We start from the raw sequence: 26835 nt of genomic DNA on the forward strand, positions 1-26835 counted from the left end.
AAGAATCAGTTGCTGACATGAGCTGCTCTGGAGGTGGTCAGAGGTTTTTCTCGCCCTGGTGAGCACAGAAGAGGGAGGGAGAGTTGCAGAGATGGGAAGCATCTTTCTGATATTTACCCTGGATTCCACCACGACAATCAGGCCTCCTTCACAACCATGGAAGTGGGTGAGGCATGCACTGAATCCCACCTCTTGCCCACTACCATCCCTCACACAGGTTAATCCTGAGCTTCTTGGCACAGGGAGGAGCATAAAGGCTTAGGTTAACATGATCCCATCATTTGTATGAGACTGGTGGGAAACGTGCTGAATTTGCTTGGTTCAGCTCTGCGGATCAGGCAATGGGAGCACTCCCAAGCCAGCACAGCTGCAGGCACAAGGGGACATGCTTCATAAGCACAGGCTATCTGAGGTGACAATGAACCAGAAAACCAAAGAACAGAGACTGATCAGACTCAACTGGATGCAAATAGAATTTGGAATTTATTTTCAATATTCTTTTCAAAGTACATTGAAGTAATCTTATGAACCAGACATCATGGGAATCAGCACATTGGTTTTCAGTGCTTTCAGAAAAAAAAAAAATTGTTTTGGATTTCTTTTTAAATTCTCAGACAAAAGTTTTGACTATTTTTAAGCAGTAATATTGTTTGACTGATCACCTGCATTTTCCGCCCAGAAAGGCTTTAAACAAAAATGTGATCCAGTTCTAAATTAGAATCATATAAATACATCAGCTATAGCTGTGAAATGAGTCACAGACATAAGTCACATGCATAAGTGTTTTCAGAATCAAATTCCAAGATACTAAAATTCACCAAGAGATGTGAATTCTTCATATGGAAACCACTCCAACTATATGGTAGAATTCTTGTCCTATCTTTCTCCAACTCAGAACGAGTTACCATCTCCTTAGCTAAAGTATCTACTTTTAGAAGCTTCATACAGAATTTGGCTTCAAGAATGTTTGTGGGGTTTTTAATAAAAAATTATGAATATTTAATAATTATTAGATGTATGTAAGCCTATTGAGTCATCCTGGACTTTAATCAATTTGAAATATTTGGGGCACCAGTTTCCACCTTACTATTCCTCACTGGAGGTACATCAGAGCTTCAGTGCAATTAAAATGAAGCAGGAAATATTTTTAGCTAATTGCATTGTGCACCTTGAAGGTAATTTGAAGCTGCAGGCAAAAAAAAAAATAAAATATCAGAAGGTGTAATTGAGTGCTGCAAGCTGGGAATGTGTGTTTCTGGCTGCATTCTGATTTAAAGGGGTATAGAGACTGGGTATGGAGCTGGACAGCCTTGGCAGAAGGAGAGTGAAAACTCACCTCTGGAGAACAGTCCCAGGATGCATCACAGGCCAGCAGACCCAGCAGCCCTGCCACTGACACAGGACCAGCTTTGAGAGGGCCACTGGAGAAAATGTTCCTGAAAGAGATGTCAGGCTGGGAGATTAGCTGAGGTCTCCTCCTTTTCCAACCCCACACAGACACCACTCCAACATATCCTTCCTGTACCTGGAGAGCCACTACAGAGCAAATTCTTACCCCTCCAGCCCAGCAGGCCGCTGTGGGCTCTTGTTTCTTATGGCAGATACTGGAGCCACTGGTGGGGTGTATCAGACAACTTCCTGGGAGGGCACAGGCAGCTTAATTGTACCTGCTGAGATCTACAAGCTGAACTTCATGAGGTCATCCTAGGGGCCTGCTGAGGAAAGAAAGAGGGGAGCAGGATCCCCATTTTACTGTCAGCAACAAAAACAGAAGAGTGTAGCAGTGGTTTGATCAGCATTTTGATAAGGTCTAGTCAATCTATAAAGGGAAAAAGCAGAAACAGCAGAGACTGGGCACAGAGGCTTTCTTACAGCTTCCCAATTAGACTTAGTTCTCAGCCATGCACATTTTTTTAATTAAACTGTTGGTACAATGCTCAGGAGATAGAAAACTCCTTGAGGCCCTCTTGTAATAAAGAACCTTTCATTGTATGCACAAAGGCAAGCCTAATTTCCTCTCCCACCTAATATTCATCTGCAGCAAAAGCAGGGGTGAGCACTCTGTATGAAGCAGGATAAAAGCTCCTCAGGGCACAGGACCCACTGATTTGGCCATTGGGAGGGAAGGAGGCCACATCCTTTGCTGCAAAAGTAGCCATTTAACACTCATTTGACCTTTACCATCACTGCTTCTCAAAATGACCTGAGTTCATTGAACTGATCTTTGCCTGCAAAGCTCTTGATCGGCAAAACAGAGCTGAGAGAGGGAAAGAGCCATGGCTATCTTTGCATGAGCAAGTAAATTCTGCGTGGTGCTGAGGAGGGTGAACAGGGCTGTGACCGCTCAGACCCTACCAAGCCCACCCTACAACCAGCCCACCCTGAATCCTCACTCTGCCCAGCCCAGCCCAGCCCTTCCTCCCACCACACACCTCCACATCTTTTTCAGGGCACCTCCACCACCCCTGTGAGCCCCACCGCTCCATGGCCACCTCTTCTGCCACTGCTCGGGGGCAGAGTGAGAAAAGGCAACACGGCTCAGGGAGCCAGTGACATTTTCTGACTGCCCAGGCTGGCTTCTGCAGGAGCAGCTGCTCCATTGTGGTGCTTTTTCATCTCCTGCTTGAGACTAATGGCTCTAGAAAAATAGATAAATCAGAGGTGACACAGCTATTGCTGCTTGACAATTTTTCATCAAACAAGCTGGGGGAGGAGGGGATGACCAAAAAGTGACATTTTGACCAAACTGTATGTTTCCGCAGCAAATTTTCATTCCAGTAGATTAAAAAAAAATGCAAACAGCACAAAAAACATAACTGTCTTGATTAAAAGTGTTGGCCTTCAAAATACTAAATTCCTCTTAAAAATTGACTGATTTTCAGATTGATTAAAAAAAAGGCAACAATTAATCTATTTCTCTGGCCACCTCCCCCACCCCAGATTTGTTTTATTTATTAACTAAAATATTCACAGGAAAGAAAGCAAAAATAATGACAATTTCCCTCCAGAAAATAATTGTCATTTTTCAACTAGCTCTTAATGTAACTTAGTTAAATGAGAGCAATCCTAGTAACAACACTGCACAGCAAGTAAGTCATACAATTATTTGAAAGAAGGGCATTGCAATTTTTATCATCACCTTAAATTTATAAATGGGAAAAATGAGGCAGGGTCATCAAGAATATAAAAACTAAACAAAACAAAACAAAAAATTACACATTAGCATTTGAAATGTTGGACTCCCATCTCCCTGTTAGATCACATTGGCTTCTCTTCTCTGTCTCTGTGTGCGTACAATTGTCTCTCTTGATACATATGTACATGTAATACCTCTGTACATATACATATGGATATGTTGGTGTGCATTTTCATGTTTCTAAAGATTCATATATACAATCTGTCTGCTTTTTAACCTTCAGGTGTTAGAACTGAAGCATCTGACAAAAACACTCTTTCCCTCCCTTCCCTCAATTCCCGCCCCCCCCGCCCCCAACTAAGAGTCCAGGTAAATGGGTTGATGTCTGGTATAAATCATCAGACTTCTTTTAATCCCAGCATGGATGCAAAGTCCCCTTCACCAACCTGCCCTTCCCACTCTAACACATTTGGGCTCCTAATCTCGGGCTCACCACACAGCCTTAGCAGTGGTTGTCATAGGGATAGAGTCTGTTTTGGAGAGCCCTGCTTCCGTTTTCCACCTCTGCCAGACAGTCCAGGCAGGAGCTGGATGAGAGGGGGAATCTCTGTGGGTTGGTATCGGGGTACAGTGAAGAGGAGGACTGAGGCATAAGGAAAGCAGAGCCATCCCGCAGCACTGGAGGCAAAAACAGAGAGGGAAATTGCTATAGAAACAGTACAAAAGGCAGGGGAGAAAAACACAGGCTGGAGTTTTAGTAATATTGATCAGCTTCAGAGGCAATAGCTGTGAAGCTCTAATATCAGTAGCAAAACCAGCTCCAGTTCCTTACAGTAGGTGTGCATGGCCATGGGCTCCAGCAGACAGAAGGACAGGATTCTGACTGCAGTTTTGGGTGCAAAGGCACACATGTGTGTAAATGGAGATTAATATATGTTGTATAAAGGTGAAGAAGTTGGCATATGCCATGACCAGAGACTAAAATGTGAGACCAGGAGGCTGCCACTTTCCTGTTGGAAGAAGTGACAGCCTTTGAGTTTCATCAGGGGGAGGTTTCTTACCTTCAAGACAAGGAAAAAGTCTAGAGATGATCAGTGGAGACTTGACTAATAAGGACTCAGGGGAGAGACATGGTAGAAATTATGTGGAACTGGAGGCAGTAGATTTCTGCAGTGGAAGAAGAACCCAACCTGGTAGCCCACCACAATGGTGGCAGTGTTGGCACAATTGTGTGGTCCTGTGAAGGGCACAGAGCAAACTGGTACCTGCAGCTGGCTGCATTTACAGTTTAGCAGATATACAATGACAGGTCCTGTGGCACTCACCATATGGTCAGGAAGTGTTAGGCTTGTGCCATTTGCACACCTCTCTCAGGTCACCTATCTGCTGTAAGGGTATCATGGAATCACAGTACAGAGTAGGTTGCAAAAACACTTGTAAAAATATTAAATTCAGTCATTAACCCAACACTGACAAGTCCACCACTAAATTCTGGCTCTAATCACCACATCTATACCTCTTCTAAATACCTCCAGGAATGGTGACAGCACAACTTACCAAGGCAGCCAGTTCCAGTGCCCAAAAAGCCTTTCAGTGAAGAAGTTATTCCTAGTATCCAATCTAAACAACTCCTTGCAACCCAAGGCTGTTTTCTCTTGCCCTGCCACTGGTTACTGGGGGAAGAGACTGACTCCCACCCGTCTGCAACCTCCTTTCAGAGGGAGAATGATAAGGTCTCCCCTCAGCCTCCTACTGAGCTGAGTCCTGTGGGGGACTGTGTGGGGATCACCACTACTGACCAGTCCCAGCTGGATGTCATTCCTTTCAGCAACACCATTTGGGCCCAAGCATCATCCATTTTTTTACCCAGGCAACAGTGCACCCATCCAAGTCATGAGCAGTCAGTTTCTCCTGGAAAATGCTGCGAGAAAAGCTGTCAAAGGTTTTACTGAAGTCCACACAGACACATGCCCAGCATTTCCCTCATCAACTAAGTGGATCACCTTGTAACAGAAGGAGATCAGGCTTGCCAAGCAGGACCTGTCTTTCATGAACTCAGGCTGGCTGTGCCTGCTCCCCCGGTTGTCCTGCACGTGCTGCATGAAGGCACTGAGGATGATCTGCTTCACAAGCTTCCCCAGCACTGAGGTCAGGCTGTCAGACCTGTAGCTCCCTAGATCTCCTTCCAGCCCTTCTTTTGGATGGGCATCACTCTGGCTAACTTCCATCAACTGGGACTTCTCTGGTTAACAAGACTGCTGATAAATGATGGAGTAGCTCAGTAAGCACCTCTGCCAGCTCCCTCAGAACCCAGTACCACACTACATAGGCAATGAGTGTCTCCCATCTCCCAAAATGCAGAGCTTATCCTCACAGTCCAACCAGAAACTGCTGTTAAAAGCTTTACTGTGACAGAGGTATTTGTAGCAATAGGACTACTGTGCTGACAGCACAGGTTGCAAGGACATGGGTAGATTTATGTTTGTCTAACCAAGGCTTTAACTGAGATTCATTTCCCCTGATGGTATAGACCTACACTGCAACTATTCCCTTCACAGCAAGTCAGCCAAGGTCCTCATTATAACCATGAGAGAGATACTGGTTCCTTTTGCCCATGACTCACAGTCTTATCTGAAACAGCTCCTAAGCATGAGTGAATTGGGATCTAAAATCCCTGTGTGTCTCCACTAATGCTGTCCTAGTGTGATCTGTTCAGATGAAGATGTCTGCATTTTGTATTCCATCATTAGGACTTCAATCCCTTATCTCTCTCCAGGGTTCAAGGAGAACAGTCCCAGGATGTTAGGCACTTAAGTGCTTCCAAAAAGAAGTTGGACATTTACCAGATTTACTTGGCTATGGTTTGCTCAGTAGAGCAAGACCTTGGACATGTCCCTAGAGACTATCAAAGAGTCTTCTCGTGTCCACTGACTAGGTAGCTGCTGCAGACCCCTGATTTAGAAGAGCAGCTTCATTTGGTGCTTGAAATACAAGGCAAGTTAGGCATACAGGATTACCACATGTAACTTTGGTGTGAAAGAATATTTTCAAATGGCTTTTTTTTTTTCTGTTTTTTTAACCTCAGTTAGTCCTAATCCTTCATCTGTACATATATATGTTTTTGTGTGTGTGTGTGTTTCATCTGTAGTGTCTGAGGGTGTCTGTGGAGGACAGGCAGAGGGATGGTAGTACCACCTCCAAAGCAGTGGTCACTGATTGACCAGTCTCATCCTTCCCACTCTGCACATTAAATGTTTTCCTCAGTAAAATTATAGCAAAGAACCTCTCCCCAGCTTGACAGTTGCCTGGATCTAGCATCCATGTGTAAACCCACTACCCACTAAGCTCCACTCCTGATCCTGCAGCTGGTGCTATTTCAACACCAGACAGTAGATATGTGTTGCTGTTCCTACTTCTCAGGTATAGAGCAGGATATTGTTATCTCCCATTCCTGTTGCCTCCTTTGTCCTCCATTCATTGAATCAAATCCTGTTAACCCTTCCTTTTCCTGCTGGCACAGCTGAGGTAAGGAAAGACACAGGCCTTGCTGTGATGGTGCTGACAGCTCTCCTTCCTTCCCCAGCTGCTTGTTTTCCTGTGTTATGACATGGCCAGAAAGCCCAGAGGGGTAAGAGGGATGCTAGAGATCTTTCCTCTTCCAGGAGCTGTACAGCTGCCACTATTTGCTCTTGGGTTCCTAGGGACACAAATGACAACAATTCTTCCATGGGCCATCTTCAAAAGGACAGTTTTCCCCATCTTGGACTGTGAAATAACTGTAGACACGATCTTGCATCTGCCTTGGGGGTACCAGTCTATTGTCTTAGTCAAACCCCAGGAAGCTCAGGCTGACACTTCCAGATCATCAAAGGGCAAGACTTTGGGGCCAGGCCATCCAGAAGGAGTCAGCTTTAACCAAGACAGCAGCCAACTGTGGGAAAAGTGTGGACCTGAAGCCAGACCTCAGATCAAGGGCTTAGTTCAGCATCATCTCTTGTCAGCTAAGCACAACCGCTGTAGCCAAGAAAGCATGTTTCAGTTCACAGAAACAGTAAAAAACCCAAGACAAACAAACAGAAAGCTAGGGAAGGAATTTTCACTAGCCAGCATGCATGACTTCAGGATAAGAACTGCCAACAATATTCTTGTGACACCCCAACATGAGGTGAAATTTCATTCGTGTGCAGTGACTTTTCAGAAATAGGCTGCGAGGAGAGATATGAGCCCTGCCAAGGGGACAGAAAGGCAATACCTGAGGAACAGGGTGCAGAGCTGCTGACTGAGACAAGTGTATTGTTGTGTGCAGTGATTTTTGGTGTTTACCGAGGCAAAACTCTGTGGGCCAGTAAAGGGACATTTTCCTTCACAGGAAAAGAACAGGGCATTTCTATAGGTTGTAGCAACAAATCCCTGGCAGGTTTTATTCCTTTTCCTTTTTTTTTTTTTTTTTTTTTTTGGTCCTTTGCTTTTTTTTTCCTTTCTTCTTTTGTTTTTAATTTTCCCCCCTTTCTTTTCTGCCTTCCCTCTTCTCTCTTCTCTTCTCTTCTCTTCTCTTCTCTTCTCTTCTCTTCTCTTCTCTTCTCTTCTCTTCTCTTCTCTTCTCTTCTCTTCTCTCCTCTTCTCTCCTCTCCTCTTCTCTCCTCTTCTCTCCTCTTCCTCTTCCCTTCCCTTTCCTTCCCTTCCCTTCCCTTCCCTTCCCTTCCCTTCCCTTCCCTTCCCTTCCCTTCCCTTCCCTTCCCTTCCCTTCCCTTCCCTTCCCTTCCCTTCCCTTCCCTTCCCTTCCCTTCCCTTCCCTTCCCTTCCCTTCCCTTCCCTTCTCCTCTTTCTCTTACCCATTTTGTTTTCCATTATCTCTTCAATTCAGGCCAGAGCTAAATGCCAAAGGAGTAAATGTCCATCTTACAATGATGCTGATTTAGGGACCATTGTATCATCCAAATCCTCCTACAAGTCTGCTTCCCACACCATACCAGCATTGCTGTTTCAGAGCCTGCCGTCCTGTGAACTGCTAAATGGACATGCAGCAACCAGCAGTAGCTGCTTTCCTTTTCGGTTTTCTTTTTTTTGTTGTTGTTGTTCTGTTGGGGTTTTTTTTAAATTTATTTATTCTCAGAAGCCAAAGCAGTTCTTGGCCTATTACTCCCCTGTGATTTAAAACTTGGGATGTAAACCAAATCAGAGTGGTACCTGCTCCGGAGTCGATGCGAGGCAGTGGAGAGGCTCCTGGAGGACTCTGGCCAGCCATCCAGTGAAGCCCAGGAGGCTGGGGGTGGTGCGGGGAAGGCCGGCGCTAACAAAAGCATTCTGGTTGGCAGTGAATGTTTTTATTTTCCAGACTCCGCAAACCGATCTGTGTCTGCGCTCATCCATTCAGTGCATGCTCTCCTCAACAGCCGCTGCATCACGCTCTGTTCCTGTTCGCTGTTGACCGTGTGTCCACATTTAAGTGTGTGTTTTATGTGTGTCTCTGGCTAGGCCTTCTCCATCCTTTTTTTTTTTTTTTATTCTTCCTTACTTTCTTTTCTCCTTTTCCTTTCTTTTCTTTCTGTTCAATTGGTTTGTTTTGCTCTCATTCTTGTTTCGTTTTCTATAGTTTAATGGCAAGTATTTCCATTAGAATTTTTTGATTGATGCTGTGTTTGTAACATTTTTTTAATTATTATTTTTATATATATCTTCTTTCCCCACCTTTCCCTTTTTCCACACTATATATAAATATATATATATAAAAAAATCTTTTCTTCTTTTGTCATTCAATCAAATTCCAACCAAGAGCCAGTCAAATCCACCACAGTCTCGCGCTGAGCTAGGAAAAAAGTTCTCGTAATGACATGAAAGTGGAGAATACAGTTCCCCAGGCCGTAAGTTCAAATCAACTCGAAGTTGAAAGTGTGACATGATGGCGTCATGTAACAAGCTAAGAATTGGTTGCATGACATGCCGTCAAGTTTCGTGCAGGTGCCGTGATTGAAGCATTTTTCTTGGATGTTGTATCAGTTGATGATTGGCCAGTCATGATCACATGTGCCTTTTTTGACTTTGTGCTGCCACAATTTTTTGCTGTGCTCATTTTCGTTTTGTTTTTGGTGCTTGCAGTGGTTTCTTTATTTGTCGTTTGATTTCTCGTCAGCGTTTTATGCTTCTTTAGATGTCACATAGAAGGAAAAAAAAAAGATGGATTCCTAATTCTTTAGAAAAAAAAATGGGATTGTTGTAACTACAGATGATTTGGAAAAAAAAAAAAAGTAGAGAGAAAAATGTGTGGTTAATTTTTTGCACTGAAAATCTTGTGATTATTTTTTTTTTTCCGGAGAATTGGGGCCTTTTTCAATTGACACCTTTTTTTTCCCCTTAGGATATTTCAAATCACTTTCTAAAAATTAAAAAAAAAAAAAGAAAAAACAAAAACGGAAAAACCAAATCAAAACTAAAAAGACTAATGATAGTAATGGTAGTTTGCAAACTATAGCAATCAAAAAAAAGCAACCCCAAGAAAAGCCTCATTGTATGTCTTTTCAAGAATTCCTAATTCTAAGGTGCCTTATTACAGCAACTCCAGCAAAAATTAATTGCTTAGAGGGAGGGAGGGATTGAGTGGGAAAAAACCCATCCAGATCAAAAAGCAAAATGCATCTTTTTGTTTACAACTGAAAAAGGGTCCTTGACGAGTGTTTTTTATTTTTTTATTATATTATTATTTTTGGTGTTGTAATTGTTTAGACTGCTGTGTACGGTTTGCTGTTTGTTGAACCAACAGTGTGAAAACCTGCCAGCATGGATTGATATTCCGCATGACACTTTTCCACCAGAGTGGACCTTTTGCAGTTTCTAAGTTTCTTGATGTAATAAATCACCGAGTGTATAAGAAGAACCTGCTTGCTAGAAGGAGATAAGAGCTAATCCTTAATGATTAAGCATCCTACTTAAATGTCAAGCCTAGTCGGATCATGATTATATTTTTTTAAATAATTTTTATTTAAGAAATGTTAGCTTTACCTTTTTTTTTCTTTTCAAAAAAAAAAAGTTTATTCCAACAGTCTTTTTTATTTAACCTCCTGTAAATTGCCTGTTCAAAGTCCTACTTTCTGACATTCACAAAGGAGTAGATGTTATTGGCAGCTATGTCTCCACAGAAAGCTCATACACTGTCAAAGATGGCACCCCATTAAAATATAGTATATATCCCCTTTCCTGATGCCTTTCACCCTACAAAAGCCGGACAAGCAAGATTGTGATCTGGCGTAGCAAAGTGGCTCTTAAAAATAATTAAAATGCCGCTGTCTTCACATGTGTAGTGATGCAGATTTACATAGACATGCCCTAATTTTATTTTGATTTATTATTAATATTATTATTATTGCCAATAGGAACAATTGTGTTTTTCTTTATCATGATCGTGACTACCTTGCTTACTTTGGGTTTGATCCGGTTCCCACTGAAGTCAAGGGGAATCCTTCTGTTGATGTAAAGTGGGAGCAGAATCAGAGCCAAGGCCTTCAAAAGCAAAACACCAAAGCAGAAGCCCCATCCTGTCCCAATTGAAGGGAGAAGAAAACATCCATTACTTTCAACGGGAGCAGGATTGGGCCCAAAAGAACAGGCTTGATTTTAATTTAATTTTCATTTTTAGGTCTTTTTTTCCCCCCTCCTGTCTCAAATATTCCCCCTACACCTTCCCTACTTCCCCTCCCCTTTTTGATTTAATTTGCAATGATCTTCTTCATTTTTTAGGGCAGCAGCTGAATGGGCCACATTTAGAAAAAAAAAAAAAAGTATATATATATTAAAAAAAAAGTGAACTGTTGGATTACATCTTTGACATATCAGCAAATATCAGTCAAGCTGAAGACTTCAGACCTATTCTCTCTTTGATTGTTTAGACTGTAACATTTCTTCAAGAAAAGTATCACATCTGCTGACTTCGAAGGACATGCGCTTGAAAACAAACAAACACATAAAGTAAAATCAGAGCAGGAGGAAGATGAACCGGGATTTCTGAAGAGACACTGATATCACCACAGCGGCTTTTCTTCAAACAGGAGATGCAAACCTGGATTCTGGCAAAGGAGTGCCTGTTTGCCACCAAGGATGCGGTTACCATGCGAGACCCATGGTAACAGTCACTGAGCATCTTTATCTGTCATTCCTTAGCTATATAGGGACCAAAGGACAAAACTTTTTACCGCAGACTTGTAGCTGTATGTAAAATATGGAAGTTCTTTCCTTTTCTCTGAGCTGTTCCTAAAACAGTTTTTGAGAGCGATTATATGAAATATGTAAAACCTAAAAAAAAAAAAAAAACAAAAAAAACCAAAAAACAAAAAACCACAAAAACCACAAAAACGCCAAAAAAAATCCACAAAAAAATACAAATGCTTAAATGCTTTTAAAATGGCAAGATAATAGTTCTTTGATACTTTGGGAGGTTCTTTGGTTATACATTAATTAGAGTCTATGAAGCTTTCATATGGTTTTCTGTATAATACGCAAGGATTGCGTTGTTAAAGGCAGGTAAGATGGATATCTATGAAAAGCAAAAAAAGTAAATAAATAAATACATAATTAAGTACATAAAAAGGCATAGAAAAGAGAAAGGAAAGATGGTTGATATTAAATGGAAAACAAAAAGGTTTGTAAATGCTTCTAACTCTCCCCATTTAAAATCCTAATAGTTGTACAGAATTTAAAAAAGAAAGTTTAAAATACCTATATAATAGAAAAAAATTAGACAACATAAAAATAAAAAAAGCAAAAAAAAAAATAATACTACATAGAAGTTAGCGTTAATGCTAAAAACAAAGATGTTGTAGAACTGTAATTTTGTAGAGTTTAGATTGAGCATAAATTCCTACTCTCTGCCAATTGCTGTTGGATGCTGTTATTTATCGAGGAGAAAAAGGAGAAAAATGGCTATTTTGGCAGCTTTTTTAACTGCAAGCATTCCAGCTATTAAAAAATAAACAAGACAAGACTCAATTCTGTAGACAATGCAAATGGAAAAAAAAAAAAAAAACAGCTGTCTTTTTATCAGACGTTAGTTCTAACTTGAACAACAAAACACAGCTAAACGCTTCATGTCTTCATGATCTGCTGTCCGCAAAATTCCCATCATCCTATGCTTCAGTAGCTTCCATATTTGCTCTAGAAACCTTCAGGGCAAGGGATTAGCCTAGTACCTTAATCTTAAAAAAAAAAAAAAAAAAAAAAAAAACTAAAAAAATTTAAAAAACCTTAAAAAAAAAACCTTAAAAAGTAAACTAAAGAAACAATCTCTTTGAAGAATTTCTGAAACTGTTTACAAGGAATTTTGAAAAACAGGGGGATGTTTAAAAAAAAAAAAAGATGCTGGCTCTGTTTTCTGTAAATAAATTTGCATATTTTGTAGGACTTTTAATTGTAATGATAGAGAAAAAACAAGGAAAACTATTTAATGAAAGCACGATATTTATCTTTGGTAAATGACTTTAGAGCAGTTAAAAATAAGACATTGCTTTAAAAAATCTGACTCAGAAAAAACAATGAATTATTTAAGAACACATATATTTTAAAGAATATCATATTTATTATAATTTATTTTCACAGTCTTAAAACTTGATTTACATAATTCTCACACTTGTTTGCATCGATTGAGCAGTGTGATAATTGTTTTTGATTATTATTTGGTTATACTCTTGTTTTTGGTTAATGCTCTTGTTTGTTTTTCTCAGTATTTTTTATCTCAATCTCGAACTTTCTTTCTGTGTTGTTTTTCCTTTTTGTCTTTTTTTTCCTTTTTTTTTTTTAATGTTAATTTTGATTACATATTGGGCCTGACCGTGCAGTCCTTACTCTTCCAAAACTCTCATGGGGATATAACGAGCATTTTGCCAGAGTAAGGACTGAAGCAAACTGAGCCCACAGCTAGGAAGTACAGATGTGTAACGCAGCTGCAGTTCCATACAACTGCTCTTTCACTCTCAATTCCCTAAAACTCCTTGTAATCTTCTGTAATTATTGAATGACGCTTTCCAGCTTAGCCCTAAATAAAGCACAGTTTAAAAAAAAAAAAAAAAAAGCCGTGTTCTTTACTTCTTGATGGCTTTTCTTAATGTGTTTGCTTTGAGAACAAAATGAATCTATTTCCACTCTTTCATTAATATACATTGTTTGAGTATCAGAACAAATCCCTTTGTTATATAAAACGTATCTCATTGGATTGAATTAATGACACTGTTTTATTTAATGTCTGCTTGATATTCCAGAGTGGTTTACCTTAAACCTAGTAGGTTAGAAGATCAAATAATGGTACATACAAATTAGTGTCATTGTAGCTCCCATTTGAAGCCTATTGTTTGATTTCACGCTCATGGTTTTTTCATGCTGATAAGTATAGAGGCCAAAGCTCAGGACGTAACTCCTTTTGCTGCTTTGGGAAAACCCTGTGAAATTCAGCAGTCTCCAGAGATGAGACTCAATTTCTTCCTCAGCATCCCTCACATCTTGTCTTTTGAATGGTTATTTTCCTTTCCCCTGAAATGGCTGTACCAGATGCACTGAGCTGAGGTTGGGGCTGAGATCAGGAGCCTTCGTATTTTCGCCCTGATTCTTGCAGCCACATCTGCATTTGGACAAGTTGCACAGGCTAAATCCACCTCTAAATGAGACTAATGTGCTTGTCCATAATTTGAAATCCATAGGAAGGAGTTCTGTAAGTAGAAACTCCTATTATTAATACTATCAGTTACTTAAGTCTGTTCAGGGCAGTAGAAATAAATGAAATATAAATAAGATGAGGAATACAAGGAGGGAACACAGTCAGTATTTACTTTTCTTCCGAAGGTAAAGGCAAATACAGAAGAGCTCATACACCAAATCTAACCCTGCTTTTCAGCAGAGAAGATGCTCTGCAGAGGACAGAGTAGACTAGAAATGTGGGAACTGGTCTCAGACGCCACTGAGAGAGAAAATGAGGACTAGATTTCCAGTAAGAAGAGGTTTCTATTCCAAAGGTTGTTCAGCATCCTGTCCTGAGCTGCAGGGATGAACAGAAAAAGCACAGCCTCTTATCCAGACCAGGCTGAGAATAAAGTGTGGGGGAGGGCTGATGAAAATCACTACTGGAAGGAAGAAAACCTCAAAACAAACAGGGAAGACTCAATTTCCCAAATTGGCATAGCAAAGGAAGAACTAAAAGGTGCTGCCTGATTGCCTCCCCAATTCCCAGACCAACTTCCATACCCTCCTCTGTGACCTTGAGTGCCCCCAGAGCTCTTCCCTATCCTGCTCGAGGTAGATGCTGTGTCTCTGCAGTGTGAGTCACATCCTGATGGATCTGCAAGAACACATCCCTGTCATCCGAGCAGGATGGGCTGCACCCCTGGGGCATCCAGCTGGGAACACTTCTGGCCAATGAGATACAGCTGGGGGCTGTTGAGTGATGATTGTGAGACAAGATTTTGTCTTGTTTCAGGTACCCTGCAATACACAGCATATAAAATATCCAGTATTGGAGGGCAATCAGCTCCAAAAGAGAGACCAGAAAACACTATTAAAGATGACTCTATGACTTAGGTCAATACACCAAAATTGTTACACTTTGCAGAGAAACTTTTGGCGCTACTGGACTGGGGAAACTGGATGTGAGGACAAGCAGGGACAACCAGTGACACAAGAGAGACCATGAATGCTACCAACCTTTCTCCCAGGACATCCCCATGCATTACACTGCAAGCTCAAAAAGTAGTCAAATCTCCAAGTTCAGCCCCCAGTGAATAGGGAAGCACCACAAGGCTGTCAGCCTGCTGGAGGTTCGTTTACACTGGAGGTTCATTTACACTGCTGTGCTGGAAAATAAAGCACTGCTGTCACCACGCCGCAAGTGATGGGTGCTGGCCATACTCAGGTCTCTGGATGTGGTAGAAGCACAGACTAGAACACAATGGGCTGAAGCACGAGTGTAGACACAGTCTAACAGCTGGTTAAAACACCCTTCTCCAGGCCGTACAGATATACCCTCCCTGATTTAAGTGCTTATCTCAGAGAGACTCCGTGCTTCTCTTCAGAAGAAGTTCATCCATTTACACTGCAAGTGCTGTAAAGCAAAACAAATTGCAGCACAAGCCTGTTTCAGCATGGGGCTGTGTTGTTGGGGCAGGCAATTATCCAAAGAAACATCCAAATCTGAAGCAATGACAATGAAGAGAGAGACCAGGTCTGCCTGAAAGCCTGTAGCTGCACGTCTGTGTGCACCAGCACACAAAACACTGTATTTCAAAAGCCACTGCATGTTTGATGCTGGCCCCTCTCTCTAGTTTGTAGCTGCTAAGTCACATTACATTAAACTAAAGGGTTTTTTAAAGGTCAAACATTCATCTTTCACCAATGTGCTCTTTGGTACCACTGTGATTATAGTAAACTTCAGTCCTAGAGCTATGAGTAGTTGAAGGCAATCCTTGGTACAAGAATAGGGCGTGGTTTGCTGTCATTCTTTGGAGAGTTCCAGGGCAACACCTCAACAAATAATCACATTTTCATGTCCCTAAGAAAGCAGTTCATACCCTCCTGGAGTCACTTTTCCATATTAGCATTTCTTGACATAGGCACTAAGCCACTCTCCCTTTTGCACACACAGGGTGAAACAATTCCTCTTCCCACCTCCATCCCATTCCCACTCCAGGCCAAAGATCATTAGCAAACTTTACTTTATTAAAGGATAATATGGACCTTGAACAAGACTTCAGAGTTCTGCCTGTTTTCCCTTTCTATAACAAATATTAAAATAATGTTTGGAAATGTCCTTGTAAAGCAAGGTCAGGACTTTTCCACCACCAATATTTCAGTTTCCAGCAGCACATTTCTTCCAGTCCCAAATATGATCTAGGGGCAGCAACTGTCCCATAGGTGTAGAATCATGAAAGGTGTTTGTGATCCCAGAAATAACTCACACATCACAGGGGGATTGGCAGATGGGGAAACTCATCACCAGGTGCTTCAGTGCAACACTGTGCAAGACTGTGCTCTGCACCACTTGGAGAAGGAAGCTGCTGATGCTCTTCCTTAGTAATGCCCCTTAGAAAAGGTCATTTGAAACAGCCTGACTTGTCCTGCCACTCCAGAGCCAATGAAATGGGAATAGTCTGCAAACTCCAGGCAGCCAACTGTTGAGCCTGAAAATATCTTTTGGAACAGCATTGCTGTCTACTTGTTGAGGAAATCAGTTCTTAAAGCAGGTTTCAATACCACAGCTTCTCTCTCACTACAGTAAACACACACATTAGAGCAAACATATCCCCAGAAAACACTCAGAAGGTTTCAAATCAGAGTCCTTGTGTTTCATTTATTAAGGGTATGAGGTCACTCTGGTGTCTCATAGAACAATGGAATTGTTTGAGTTGGGAGGAACCTTTAAAGGTCATCTAGTCCAACCCCCCTGCAGTAAGCAGGGGCTGGATCAGGTTGCTGAGAACCTCATCCCTCTGCACACTTGCCCTCACCATTGTGCCACTGTCTGTTAATGCCCACACAACCTGAAACCTTCCTCACATTACCTCTGTAATGTCAGCACTGGTAAACACACAACGAATGCTGGGAGGAAGAAACACCCTTGAAGCAAACATCCTCTCACCATGGCATTCATGAGCTGTCCTGAATTCTGGGTCTCAGTCTGGTAAGTTCTGAACTTGGCATGGACCACCTCCAGCAAGCAAGACAGGGGAAGGTGTTTCCTTGCACAGGTGTAGGTAAGAACATGCCCTCCCCATGTAAGCAGCAGCCTTGCAGGGTGCAGCACATTCACATGAGATACAAGAAGAGTAGGTTCAGATTCTTCCCCATCCAGAAGAAATTTGCCCCCTGAGACTCCTGTGACACAGAAGATGGCCCTGATTATAAAATGTTAGGTCAGTCCAGGGAGGTGTTCACAACTCCTCTCATTGATCTGCCTTGTCTTGTTTAGAAAAGTGGAAATAGAAATGGCATCATGAAGTGGGTGACTCTATAACCTCTCCCAGGAGACCCAGGCTCCTAACACCACTCCTGAATACGATATACATTGTATGGGACACTGGCTCTCCCCTTGGTACTTCTTAGTCTGCCCCTTGGAGCATTTTCTTGGGGTCTATTAATTGCTGGGTTGCAGCTATTGCTTTCAGCACTCAAAAGAAGAGATACAAACATGCAGGTTTGCAGTCAGCTGGTAAGTGGGTAGGTAAGCTCTCCCCAGTGGGGAACCTCAGACTGACATCTCAAAAATGGATGCCTCTCCCCCTCTCTCCAGAGAAAGAGGCCCTAAATTTTTCTTCCCCTAAATTTCTCTACCCTTTGAGGCAGATCAAATCACATCTTTTATTTTCTTCCACAGACAGCACAGAGAATGCAATTGCCTAATTCATTGTGGTGAGTCCTACCAGATAGCAAAACACCCACAGATTAGGCATCATGACTGTGATGCCTCCTTTGTGATTCCCTCCTACAGAGGATGAGAGATGATTCCGCTTCAGCCAGCTACAGAGCAGGCTCCAAAACTGGAACGGTTGTCATAATGCATATTGTACACAGATCCTCCTACCAACTCCTACAAGAAACGATTACCTTCTTTCAGCTAGAACAAAGAGCTATTAAGTGAGACAATGGGCCTAGCAGCATTGGTGAACCATCTGTCATCAAGCGTTAGACATTAGCAATGTCTTTTTTAAGCCAAGCCAGTAGAAGCCCCCAACCACTGTTACAATGGCACACAAGCATAGATGAAAAGTGTCAGCCCAACTCATCCTTTTATCAGCTCCTTCCACTCAGTCTTTTCTGTTGCTTCTGATTCCTGTAGCAACCCTAGCACAAGCAGGACCACATAGATTTCTCACAATAACCATCAAACTACACTTTGCACCACAAGTCACACCAGTACAGCAGATCTGGACTGCTCTGTGGTGCAGGCTGATTTGTTTTGAGGGTGTCAATCCAGACACTGATATGAGACACTTTCCCTTCTAGACCCAACTCTCCTAACTCCAAGGGACCGCTATCCCAAACACCTCTAATTTTAGCATTCCAGACCCAAATGCCAAATAGGGACTGAGTCTCTGTGCACAACCTTGATAGCTGACTAGCAGCAAGCAGCCAAGTGTAGGGTAAGAGATAAAACATGAGATTTAGACTGCAACATGTAGAAAACTGAGGAGAGCAGACTGACCCTATGTCTGAGAACCGTCATCAGGCTCCTCTGCCCAGCCTAAGCATCCCACTCAGTCAAAAATCCTGTTCTGTTCTGGTTGTACAGAACAACCTAAGCCAAACTGGGATAAAGAGCTAGAGAGCTACCTAGCTTTGCAGATTAAGCTCTGTAGCTTAAGCAGGAGCTGTCCTGTATCTGGCTTATTTACACCTATCAGTTTCCAGCCTAAAAGCCTGACCTTAAAGCTTTACTAAGTATTTTCTCTCTTTGATTACCAAGCTTTTGCAGTGCTGGGAGAGGGCTGAGTTTGAGTGAAATACTGGACATCTAAGGTGTTTTATTTTTTCTAGAAGTAAGGAATACACATAAAGCAACATGTTTGCCTGAAAGACTTACAGTTCAAATCCAGTTTAACTGGAAACTGGGGACTTTTCCCTTCCATGTAGGGATGGATACAACCAAATGCCAAATTTTAGGACAGGTTTTCACACGCCAGAATTAAAGGAGCATCTCCTTCCCACAAACAGTGAAGAACAGCAGGCAGAGGTCTGCAGCTGGGGTGAGAGGACAAACTTGGCCTGAGTGGACAATGCTTTGCCTCTACCCAGATCATGTGAAGTCTTTGGTGGTCCTGGATCAGAGGGGTCCCTATCACTGCTCACAAACCTAGATGGTGATTTTTGTTGCACTTCCAGCTGGGGACCCAGGAAAAGAGTGAGATGTCACTTCTCAGTGGTTGGTCCTCCAGAGCCTGAGCACGCAGAGCCGCCTCGCCCGTCCCACAGGTGACGGGCGGATGGTCATGGCCAAGCATTACACCTGGCTAAATTAGGAAACAGCTTCCATGCAGATGGAAACCAGTAAATCTTATCGGGGAGGTAGTGACTGAGAGAAGCCGAGTGAAGCGGGAAGTGAAACAGATTAGCCATGGTTTGTACTCACTATTTGAAATAGCCTCAAAGAGGACACACATGGTTGGGTACTGCATGCAGGAGAGAAGTGCTGGTGTTTCCGTGCACTTCCACCCTGAGCTGAGCAGCAGTGACTCCCAGCCATCAGGCTTGAGGTGTATTAAGGCCAAGAGGCCACAGCTTCACAGGAAAGCAGGATTCAGGGGGTGTCAATCCAGCTTCTCCCACTCTCTGGAAACATAAATTCAAAGGCAAATAAAGAAGAGGGACAAAACTGGAATTCAAGACAGAGGGACAGCTATTGGTCAGCATCACATGGCACGAACAGAAATGGTATGGATCAGAGACTTTGAGATCTTCTGCCATTTCACTGCGTGACTAATGTGCAATGTGACTGGTATGGAAACTGAGTGAATCTGGAGGCGGCGTGCAGCACTGCACATGCTAAACAGATCACTGGGTTCTTTTATGACCTGCCCTGGTCACTGTGAAATGGCACCACCTTCATGGTGACTGGAAACACCAATGAAGAAGGCACACTGCTCCACAAATTTTTCCAATGGCTGGTCTTTTATAAAGCTCCTCCCATGTCTTTCCAACTGAGGTTGTGAAAAGCATTCAGTGATGGCCTCTTTCTGCAGCAAAATAAGTTAATAGGAACATTTACAACTGTTTTCAGTGAACACCTTACAAAAGTCAACAAGAAACTGCCATTTTACTGTGTCAAAGGAGCCAGAATATCAGAATGTCCCAACATGCCCATCTTTTACCCAATAAAATTCATGATTGGTGTGACAAGCTGTAATAGACAAACCGTCATGCTCTGTCATTCTTCTGTGTGAAAACACCTTTAGCCCTTTGGCTTATCAGGCCTAAAGTTATTTCTTTGGCAATAAGTTCAACAGAAACCTCTGCATTTTTCTTCCAACAGTTAAATTATTTATGAGCTTTGAAAATAATCCCACTTTGTCTTCTAACCCTAGTTTTGCATATATATATATGTCGACCCCTGTGAATTCTTCAGCTAAAATATGCATTCATTACAAAAGCATTTCAGGGTATTTTTTTTCTTTCCTCTTTATCTACTTGTTTGAATATGTTGTAAACTTGATTAATGTTGCCTTCTAATCTGTTTCTTTCTAGAGAGAACACCTGGAGCTCTTTTAACCTGCCTCAAATAAAAAATAAAACCCAAGAGACAAACAACCCAAGTGGCAATGTCACACTTCAACAACCCTTTCCTTTCCCTGGCCATGCATATCTCCTATTCTAAGAGGGTGGACACACGGGTAAAACTTATGTCAATGAACCTACAGGGCCATGGGCTTCTTCTAAAGCCCCCTTCCTCATGCTCCTAGTAACATGTTTAGTTTCAAGCCTCTCTCAGACTGGAATAGTTTGGGGAGATTTATGACAGCAATTCTTCTGGTTCCTTTCACAATGTGTTTTCCGCTATTCTCATCTATCGCTCTGCCAACATGCATCATTTATTTAATACCAGTCACTAGCCACATTAAGCTTTTTTCTTTTTTTTTGTTTTGCCTTTTTTGTTGAGGACATCCCCTCCCCCCCATACCTGGGGAAATCATGCAGGTAAATAACATCTTAGCCAAGTCTTGGACCTGCCTTTTCTGCCTCCAACCACAGCTTTCCAGGAGTATCAATCATCTCCGAACTAGGATTCTTCCCATTTTAATTATGCTAATATTGCCATAATTTCATTCTCGTTAACAGCAATTGAGTTTCAGTCTCTGCAGATGGTGAAGCTGGACAGTTACCAAGCCACATGCCATCTTGAGAGGAGGTTATGGACCAGTGCTTAGCCTGTGGCAGCGCTGCTCAGCACTGTTTCTGGGTTGCATCACTTCACTTTACCCATTTGTGAAATGGCATATGCCTTTGCCTTATACTGATTTGGAGATTTACAAAGGACACTTCTAAAAATAGAGAGTCCGTTGCCCAGCTAGCTCATTCTTGTTACAATACAGCCCTGCCTGCTTTGACAATTTCAGGTGAAGGCTAGAGAGGAATTACACTATTTATTTAAAGTGGCTACAAAGAGGACAGACACTCCTCACAAGGAGCCTCAGAAGAAGACAAAGGAGAACAAGTACAAGTTGCACCAAGAGAAATTTGTTTTCAACATAGGAAAGACATTTTTTACAATGAAAACTATCTATCACTGGAACAACCTCCGCAGGGATGTGGTAGAGTCTCCATCACTGGAGGTTTTCAACATGCCATTTTATTCCACTGGGTGCTAGATAATCTCATCTAAGATCCCTTTCCCATGAAAATTTGGACCACATGAACTTTCTAGGTCTCTTCCAACATAGGATGCTTCATGATTCTGTGGTCCCATGGTTATTGCAGGTGAACACAGATGTGTGGGTATGTTACCACAATAGACACCAACCCTCTGAACCTCCCCATGAGAGCAGGTGTAGTCCCCAGATCATGACTGCTGATGGGAAGGACCTCTGTGGTTTTCTCATCCAGCCTCCTACTGAGATCAAGTTGGGCCTTCTGGGTACATCCCTTGTTATTCTCACAAAATAAAGCTTTAAAGGCTACACAGGTAAATTTGTACAACCACAATCACAACTGTGCTGCGGGGACTGGCAACCAAGGCAACCCCTCTCCTCACCACTGTGGTAGATGGACCAGAGTTTGCTGCATCTCCTTTCTGGACTGGGTTTCTCTTCAAGGAAAACCAGTGTGGGTAGAGTGAGTGGTGAGCACAAAAGCAGCCACCCAGAAAAATATTGGGGTATGCAGAGGGACCAGGATCTCAGTGCACATTATGAGGATCTATTCTGCCCCATACAGCAGCTCCAATTCCACTCAGTGGAGAATAGGTGGTTTCCCAGATGTACCCAGGGATAATCTATCACTGCCTTTCCTCACCAGGCCTGGTCTACCTGTACCATCTGTGAGGTACTCACACGTTCCAGACACAATCCTCAGCTCTAAGCTAAGGGAAATCCCACTGCTCCCTGGCTGACAGGCAGAGGAAACTTCAACTTAAACCTGGCTACAAGTCAGAAATCAATACCATATAAACCAAACTGCACCAGTTCTGCAGGAAAGGCCTGACATTGTGACTGAAAGTGTGATTAATGATTTTCACATGGATTTGATGTTTGGGTTGTTGGGTTTTTTAATCCAAGTACAGAGTCTGGTAAGGCAAATAGAAATTATGATGGACTATTGCAGCTTTCTGGTCTGAAGAACATATTAAAATCTCTTCAGGAGATGATATCTGACCAGCTTCTTATGCAACTGTTGCCTCCTCCTACTCCATTTGACAGCTGACATCCCCGATAATCAAAGTAAGACACAGATGGCAGCTGCACAGCCGAGGTAAACATGAAATGGTCTCTGTGACAGCCCAGAAGAGTCATTGTTTTCCCATCCCTAAATCAGATGGCAATCTAGGATCCCAGCCAGACCCATCTTCCCCCAAGCATTAAAAGCACACAATGAATGAAGAGGCACTGTAGTCAAAAGGGTGAGAAACAGTCTCAGTAATATTTTGTATTGCAGTAGGTCTTCAGATACTTTTAGGATATACTTCTAATCCATGGCAAGGACTTTGATTTTCTTCAATTATTTCATGAGTTGGTGGGGGATTAATTAAAACCATGAGAGAGAGTCATTTTTTAAGGGTGAAAGGTTTTGAATTCTGCTTGCTGATCAGGATGACAACAGTATTTATGCTGATGGTCAAAAAGGGCATTTCTGATTCCAATTCCATTTCCAGAAAACATTAACTTTACCTCACGGTGCATTATTTGAATCGGCGCACGTCGCCAGGGGTTGAATAAGACAGTTTCTCCACACTCCCCGACGGAGTACCGACACTTACTAAATTATGCTGTTAAATACTGTAGTATGGCTATAAAATACAATGAAGGCCCGTGGAAAGGTGCCAGCCCCTTTCTGAGAGAGAGAGAGCACTTTTTGGAACCCTGCCTGTGGCCCGTAATTTTCACTTCCTCCTACTACAGTCTGAAGTGACATGAAAGGACTTGTAAAGTCAAGTCCAGGAGGCTGGTGGGGATTTGAAGGAGTAAAGATGAAGTTAGAACATTGTTAGTAGCATTTGACCTACTTGATCTTTGCTGGGAAAGAAGGAAGGAGCCAAATCTCCCACACACATCTACAGCAGACCACAATGAGGGGGGGGAAAAAAAGAAAAAAAGAAAAAAAATTCCAGCCTGCATAATTATATTTTTCAGCCCAGACAGGGTCGAAATATTGAAAACATACAAACTTCTAATGGAGAAAACTGTTTGAAAGCAGAAGAACTTGACAGAAAAGTTCCTAGCTAGCAAGATATTTCAGTATTTCATGGGAAATGGCACTTGTTGAAGGAAAAGAACCACTGGCACAGGATGGGAGGATGGAAGAATTGCTTACACAAACTGAGTCTTGTCAGATGCTGCAGCAATTCACATGGACCTTGACATGTGCAACCAATAACGAAGTCCTTTAAGTCCAGCAAGCTCAAAACTAAATGCTTTTTCTTACTAGTGATTACAAAGGAGTTGAAGGATGGAGCAGGAGTCAGGATGGACCTTTGTGAAAAATATTTCAGCAAGAAAGATTTGTCCTTCTCCAGTGGTCATAATCTGACTTGTCACACTCTGTGTGTGCCTAAAACCCTTCACTGCAGGAACACAGACAAAATGGTGTTGCCCACAAAGCTTAAAATCAAACTGAGGAACAACAACAAAAAGAAAACCAGTACATGACATCTACTCAGGTCACCTCAGTGACAGTGCCTGACAGACAACACACATAATATTCTGCCCTCCTGTTTGCTACCACAGTTCTACAGAGGTTGGTTAGCACGTAAGAGGAAGGCTGAAAATAATAATGAGGTGGAGAGCCAAATAGGGTGGGCAGAATTGGGTGAGCAGAATTCCACAGAAATTTTTGTCTTTTATGTTGACACATACCTTGATCTATTTCTTGTAGGTCCCCTCACCTACAAACTTATACAGAAATCCAGCCAATCATTCAGCCTAAAATGTGTGCCCTTGTCTTACATGTAAGCTTTCATCAGATGGTCAAAACTGGAGAGCAGCAGAATTTTCTTAGCAACATTGTTTGAACAGACACAAATTTGGATTTACCCAAACCACCCTATATTATTTTCTAGGCTGGGTGTACACTGGAGGTGATTCTTTGTTACACACTGTCTCTGGAACAGACTGAACTTGAGGCATGGTTTTCAAATTCATTAAAAATTCACAACAGCTCTGGTGGCTGCAGAAAACCTTCACGTGGTTCCCAGGGATAACTCTGTCAGCAAAACTCAGAGCTACCTTATTCCACACAACCTACTTCTTAAAACCCTGTCCAGCCCAGGCACATGTGGACAGTGATTGCCAGGAGTACTTCTTAGGGAAAGGATTTGAAAGAAGCTGTTAAGCCCAGTGAAACAGGGCAGCCTGGAGAGTTCCAGCCCAGCCCCTCCTGCCACTAGGAAGGAGGGAAACAGCACTAGGAAGTGCTTTGCCTAAATGTCAGGATGCCTGACACTGTCACAAAACACGCACGTACCACACAGGGGAACACCATCAGCTTCCGGAGAGTGCAGCCTCCAATGAGTGGGCCTGAAATGCAAGAAGCAGCATTAAGGAAGATGTTAAGCCTTGTCACCCAAAGTAAAGTTTATGTCAAAGAAAATTCCCTGTGCCAACCACACAGGAATCACTTTCTTTCCCATCCGACCACCCCCCCACCACCACCTCGCCCCCTTAGTTTTTCCTCGTGTCCACTGCACTTTTGGAGCAAAATTCCCAGTGCAGTTGGTCACAGCAGTTCAGCTGGGGACAGGGATGAGTATCAGGAGTGGAACAAAATACACAGAAGGGTCCCTTTTACATATTCAGAGACACAGACTGTATTTTCCCCTTTCCCTTGGGCTCTGTCACTTCTCTTTCAACTCCCACAAGTAGCACTTGGAGAGCAAAGAAAGTGGGGGAGAGGTGTGAGAAGGCTGAGCCATCTGCCTGGAGGAGAACAGGGATTCAGGCACGGGCAAATGAGCTCTGCAAATACTGCCATGGTGTCCTCAGGTCCTGACACGTGCATCCTCAGTCCTTGTCATGGGCACCCTTATACTCCAGGGGCATGGAGGGGAGTCTGGAGCGCAGACCAAGGAAAATTGATGAGATGCCAGAGTTCCAGAGACAGGCAGAGGTTCCCCCTCTGCTGCAGGAATGAAGGGTTGGTAATAAACTGTGGGGATAAATGGCAGCAGCTTCCCTCACTCCTTCTGTCTACTCCCTGAGGAGGTGTTGCACCACGGCAGCGAGGGCAGAGGGAGGGATTTAGCGAACAGCCGTGGCCTCTGTGACAGCAGGCATCAAAAACACTCCCCAACACCAGATGTCTTCAGACAGGACTGGTCTTGGTCCATGGTTCCCCTGGCTGTAAGATATCACTTTGTTTCTCTGCCTCATGCTCCCCAGTGTGACAAATTCCTTTTCAAGCAAAAAGTCTTTCCTCCACCTCCTTCCCCCCATTATAAACGTATGAGAAAAAACAAACAAAGCAACAACAACCAAACAACCAGCTCTTGACATAAATCCTTTTGGCTCAGGTTTTTTGATAAATACTAATGTTTCTTGATCCTTCATGTTTCACTCTTCTCCACAAACTCTGAGCAAGAGTTTCAGGCAAAGCTCAGCTCTTGAGTCTTCTCCACGCAGCACCTTGGGAGAAGTCAATGTGTAGAAGCTGAGCGGGGGAACTCTTCCTCTGCTTGTGGAGAGTGGACAAGACATGGAGTGAGTATGTGCCCAGGACACTGCAGCATGGTTTGTCTGTAGATATTCTGTTTTATTTCATTGCAGGCATCACTTCAGTCGTTGTTATAGTGGAAATGGTCCCATCTAGCTGCCAATACCAACATCTGAGCCTGAGATCATCACTGTTTGGGTCAGCAGAGCTCTAGTCATCAGACCTGACTGCATCATCAGATTGCATGCACAAAACCCGTGACAAAGACCAGCACTGAGGTCCAAACCCCAAACCTTCGCTTCCTCCTTGAGTGCTTCAGCTATGAGTCTGCTCCTTTCTGCTCTTCTTGGCTGCAGACTGAGATGCAACATTGAACTGTCCACCTGAACTGACCCCTTCTCAGAGGATTTGATACCCAGGTGTGTGAATCTGCATCCAAGTGCTTCCCTCCACATGCCAGCATTGGCAGAAAAGCAGAGGGGAGTCAGAACATGTAAGCATACAGAGAGGAAAGGAGGTCCTTGCTTCTGGCACTGGGGGCTTAACAGAGTTGCTCAGAGTCCAAGTGGATCCAGTCAACAGTTTTGGATCCCCTGCAGACCTCAGCCTCACAGAAGATGGAAGCAGGGGGATAGTTTTGCTGGATCTCACCTGTATCGAAGTTCTAGGCAGCGAATGAAGGCAACACCTAAATTCCTGTCCAGACAGTGGGGAGGAATAGCTGCTTTTCAAGGCTTCAGAGAGACAAATTTTACTGAAACTGTCAGATTGGGTCTTGAAAAAAACCACCCTCTCAGATGGCTGGCTGGCAAATGCCACTGCCCACACCAGGCCACCAGCCACCTAAAACACAGTTGCAAGCCTGGTGCCTAAGCCAGGCACAC

The 26835-nt window shown here is 42.9% G+C and overlaps 1 protein-coding gene across 16 annotated transcripts in view; it reads left to right on the forward strand.

The window, feature by feature from the left end:
• CELF4 (CUGBP Elav-like family member 4) overlaps window positions 1-26084 on the forward strand; it is a 703272-nt gene extending 677188 nt beyond the window's left edge. For 13 of the 16 annotated variants that reach the window (XM_068176591.1, XM_068176598.1, XM_068176599.1 and 10 more), the window contains one exon: window positions 10868-11900. The gene's annotated coding sequence lies outside the window, so the exon portion shown is untranslated. Of the gene's footprint in view, window positions 1-8909; window positions 8998-10867; window positions 11901-26064 lie in introns of those variants that run through there. The other 3 variants (XR_010994515.1, XM_068176586.1, XM_068176585.1) reach the window with 3 other exon arrangements.
• Window positions 26085-26835: the final 751 nt, after the last annotated feature.

The sequence above is a fragment of the Anomalospiza imberbis genome, chromosome Z, assembly GCF_031753505.1.
Source record: "Anomalospiza imberbis isolate Cuckoo-Finch-1a 21T00152 chromosome Z, ASM3175350v1, whole genome shotgun sequence".
In the NCBI taxonomy this organism is placed as follows: Eukaryota; Metazoa; Chordata; class Aves; order Passeriformes; family Viduidae; genus Anomalospiza; species Anomalospiza imberbis.